Source organism: Echinops telfairi, unplaced genomic scaffold (assembly GCF_000313985.2).
Source record: "Echinops telfairi isolate 266 unplaced genomic scaffold, ASM31398v2 ScPeMD7_25;HRSCAF=90, whole genome shotgun sequence".
Taxonomy (NCBI): domain Eukaryota; kingdom Metazoa; phylum Chordata; class Mammalia; order Afrosoricida; family Tenrecidae; genus Echinops; species Echinops telfairi.
Window position 1 is genome coordinate 18,278,448 of NW_022103922.1, and position 4,898 is coordinate 18,283,345.

The window sequence follows — 4,898 nt, forward strand, 5'->3', positions numbered from 1 at the left end:
GGTGTATAGAGTACTAATCTGCCCATAATCCCCACTCCCTGACTGGACAGCATTTGTCCGTTCCTTCCTTCCTTCCTCATCTGGGCAGTGTTTGCAGAGGTGAGATGCTATTGCATTGTAGTTGTGGTTTGCATCACTCTAACAGTTAGTGAGGAGGCCCGGTGGTCCAGTGGTGAAATACTTGGTTGCTAACCCAAAGGTCAATGGTTTGAATCCACCCCTTGCTCCATGGGAGAAAGCTGTGGCGGTCTGTTTCTGTAAAGACGTACAGCCTTGGAAATCCGATGGGGCAGTTCTCGTCCTGCAGTGTCGCTGTGAGTCAGAAGCTACATAGTAGTAATGGGTGTGATTTTAAAATTTGTTTTAGGAACTAATGATCATGAGCATATCTCATTGTGTGGTTAGTTGCTGGATTTTTTTTTAAGTGTTTGTCCATGTTCCTTACCAATTTGTTGATTGGATTATTTGGTTACTTTTTGTTGTTGTTGAAAGGTTGAAGTTCTCCAAAGAGCTCAGAGATGAGTTTTCTCTACACTCAGCTTAGAGAATAGCTTCATTGTTGCTACCCCCAGCCTCCCAGGTTGTAAATTATCTCTTTATTCTTTTGGTAAAGTCTTTTGATGAGCTTAAGTATTTAATTTTTATCATCAATCAACAAATCTGGTTGAAGGATTTCCCTCTGTTCCTCTTTCGCTGAGAACTTTTATCAGGAAAGGGTGTTGGATTTTATCAAACACCTTTTTTGGATGGCCTGAGGTGATCATGTAATTATTTTCCTCTGTTTTACTTATGTAGTGAATTACATTGATTGGTTTTTTTAAATGTTAAGCCACTCTTGTATCCCTGGAATGAATTCCACTCAATTGTGCAAGGATAATAATTCAGTTGATGGATTGTATATTGCAAATGTCAGTCAAAGAGATATGGATGGACACAGGGGCTCCGGCAATGGACTCGCCGTATCAGGGAAAGGAAGGGAAGTGCTGGACTGGGCAGCTTTTCATTATCTCAAACAGAAGGTCCCTATGAGTCCGAACTGGCTAGATGGCACCTGACAAAGAGAACAACAAAATACTGGCAATATCCATGTATTTAGTTAATTTCCATTTAAAAATTTTAATAAATCATTTTATTGGGGGCTCTTACATCTCTTACAACAGTCCATACACCAGTTGTATCAAGCACATTTGTACATCTGTTGCCATCATTTCCAAAACAGTTTCTCTCTACTTCAGCCCTTGGTATCAGCTTCTCTTTTCTCCCCTCCCTCCCAACCCTACCGTATGAACCCTTGATCATTTATAAATCATTTTTATTTTCATATTTTACACCTCTGCTATCTCCCTTCATCCACATTTCTGTTGTTCATCCCCCTGAGGGTGTGGGTGGGGTTGTATGTTGATCATTGCGATTGGTTCCCCCTTTCTCCCCCTTTGCACCCCATTTCCCCCTACCCTCATGGTATCACTACTCTCATTATTGGTCCTGAGGGTTTATCTGTCTTTGATTCTGTGTGTGGAGAGCTCTTATCTGTACCAGTGTAAGATAGAACTGGGGTCATGAGAGTGGGGGCGAGGAAGCATGAAAGGACTAGAAGTGGTTCTCAACCTTCCTAATGCCAAGACCCTTTAATACAGTACCTCATGTTGTGGAGACCAAGAACAAGATCACTGTGTAATTTTAAACCTGTATTTTATAACACATTCAAAATATTGCTACAAGTAGACATGTTTGACTTTAGTATATATAAAATTTTATCCATTTTTAGAGTGGTTGTTTGGTGGGAAGTGAGGTAATGAATACCTTAGTAGTCTTTTAGCATTGTTTTATGTAATAAAAATGGGGCATGGAATAAATTTTACTTCCAAATGAAAGTACCAAGCATTTTGTTTCCTTGTCACATCTCAATTAGTAATGTCCTTCTTCTGCGATGAGAAGTTACAGGAAAGAGTCACAGGGTCTTGGACTTGTCTTTCTGGTCAGGTAGAAGAGGTGGCGGGTGACCACCTCCTGGGCTTCATTCATCGGGGCCTTTGACTTCCTTCCAACGATGACCACTTGTGGATGCAGTTCTGTCTCGCGGCTGCCCCATGTCTCTCAGAGTAGGCCTGTGTCCCATCGGCTTTGCATGGGTCCATTGTTGGATGCACGTTTCCCAGTATTTCTTTTGAGTTGCCTCTGGGTGGAAATGTCTTTCTTTGAGTGGCTGAACACCTTCACTCCTCCCTATCTTGTAGAAACTACTTGGTTAAGAAACAGCAAAGAAGGCATTATAAGGTTTACATGCTTGCTTATTCAAAAATAACTTGCCAAACAAAGCTTACCCCATCCGCAGGCTGACACGCAAGGCGCTTTCCCGCCTTCCCTCTGTCTTCATGTCCCCTGGGCATAAGCATGTGCTTCCTGCTCCGTGCTGCTTCACAAAAACGGGCCTTTACACTTCTCTGCTTGTGGACACCTGGAGTCCCTTCCTGTCACGTCTTCCTCTTATCCACCCTCCCAGGTTCTGGTCAATGTTCCCTTGTCCATTGAGCTTAGAGAGAATCTGTTAGTAGGTGAGATAGCACTCTAGGGGGCTGTATCGCTACCATCAAAGCAAGCAGCCATTTGTGAAATGCATGTTGGGTATGCAGCTCACCCTTACTTTTATCTTTGCTACCGTTGAGATCATGCTTTTTGGTTTCAGAATGGTTGCTTCCGTGGAGTTTAACTGACGGCCTTACCTGCATTTTTGTATCAACCCCCTGTCGGAAAGGATCATTCTAAACTATCATGAGAGTAAATGATCGCTCATACTTAAATAGGAAATATCGAAGAAACAAGTTTTTGACTTCTTGCCCTGGCCCCGGCTGGGCCTCAGCAACATCCTTGGCGGTTCACCTTCGTTGGTTTTCCACCCTTAGAGGAGGCCGTGGGATGCCGCTCCCACAGCAGAGCATCGCAGGCATCTGAGGGCTGCTCCAGATGTGCCACTTTTTTTTTCTTAATCGTTTTATTAGGGGCGCATATGACTCTTATCACAATCCAGACATACATCAATTGTGTAAAGCACATTTGTACATTCATTGCCCTCATCATTCTCAAAACATTTGCTCTTGATATGACAAAATAATAATTTGTAAATTATCAAGGGCTCACGAGGAAGGGGGGAGGGGGGAATGAGGTCCAGATGTGTCACTTATTGGCTGGCTCACCTGGGGCAAGTGAGTTCATTTTTCTTCTCTCCCTCTCCTTTGGATTATTAGTTTTCCATTTGAAATTGATAGCTGCCACAATAAGAGTCTAGAACCATGTCGATAGCAGTGATTTGTAAATGTAATACACTCCAAAAAAGATAAAGGAGCCTTATGTAGTCATTATTAAAGCATGGTCTCATTTGTCTAAGAACCCAAGTGATAAATAATGAAAGGAGCCAGCCTGGGTATCTGTCAAATGGCCGTAGGAAGAGGGATGCTGGAGTCAAATAGCCTAAGGAAGCTTAGGAGCTCCTGTCTGTAATGGAGACCTTCGCCTGGGGATCGAGAAATAATGGTGACACTGGCCTTACCTCACAGAGCTCCCAGTGTATTTGGGGAAGACAGATGTGTACATGGATAATTGCAGGTCAACATACCTCTGACAACGCGTGTAGGAATCCACATCTATGAGTGACACCCTGAGGAGGTCAGGGAAAGCTTTGCAGGCAAATTGACCTTTCAATGGGCTCTTTATAGAGCCCTGGTGCCATCGTGGTTACACGTTGGGCTGCAATCCATAAGGTAAGCAGTTCGAAACCAGTGGCCACTCAGGGGGAGAAAGATAGGGCTTTCTACTCCCATGAACAGTTACAACCTTGCAAACTCACAGAGCTATTTGCAGACTCACAGGGCTAGCTGCCCCCTATCTTAGAGGGTTGTCCCGTGTCAGTTCAATGGCAGGGACTTTGGTTTGGGTTTGGAGACCTTGTCAAACAGAGTGGTGGTAAGTCTCCCCAGACAGAGAAAAGGCCTTATGTAGCAGAGGTAAATTTGGGGGATTAAGGGGGGGCCGGGGGGAGATGCTTGATACGTGTACATTGATGTATTTCCAAAGTCAAACATGAATAATTTGGGGGGTTGTCTGTTGCCTTTGGTTGTTATAAACAGTTTTTTTTCTTCATTTTTTATATCTTGAAAACGTTTCTATTTCGCATTAGCCAGCTGGGCTCAGCTTAGATGATTCCAATGTTGTTGGCAGCATCTAACGCGTCATAGTCAGGAGCCAGTAGAACATGTGCCTTCTTCTCACCGTCAGGCCCGATCAAGGTGTTGACCTTGGCTATGTCAATGTCATAGAGCTTTTCACAGCCTGGTTGCTCTGGTGTTTGTTGGCTTTGACATCCACAATGAACACAAGTGTGTTGTTATCTTCGATCTTCTTCATGGCAGACTCTGCGGTCAAGGGGAACTTGATGATGGCATCATGGTCCAGCTTATTTCTCCTGGGGGCACTCTTCCGAGGGTATCTGGGCTGCCTTCTTAGTCTCAAGGTCTTGGGCTGCCGGGAGGTGGGTGATGTGCGCCTCTTCTTTTTTGTGTGACTGTGGACGCCTTTCAGCACGGCCTTGGCTTTCAAAGCCTTTGCTTTGGCTTCCATTTGGGGAGGGCCAGGAGCTTCCTTCGCCTTCAGCACCATCTTTGTGAAAAGGGCAGGGTTTTTTTTTTTCATAATGTGGATAATTGAGTACTTGCTCTAACAACACAGGAGGTTCCGAAATGGCACTTAGATCTGGCATCAGCACTTAGGATTTTCCAAGTCTTTCTCAATGCTTATGGTCCTAGAGGTCCCTAGGAAGGAATTTTTCATCGGCTCCATCTCCCCCTCATTCCACCTCACACAAAGCTAGTCTGGTCAGAATACTTTGGGGCCACCAACAGAAG

General features: G+C 44.2%; 1 pseudogene; it reads right to left on the reverse strand.

The window, feature by feature from the left end:
* Window positions 1–4,189: 4,189 nt before the first annotated feature.
* LOC105978976 lies at window positions 4,190–4,653 on the reverse strand (annotated as a pseudogene).
* Window positions 4,654–4,898: the final 245 nt, after the last annotated feature.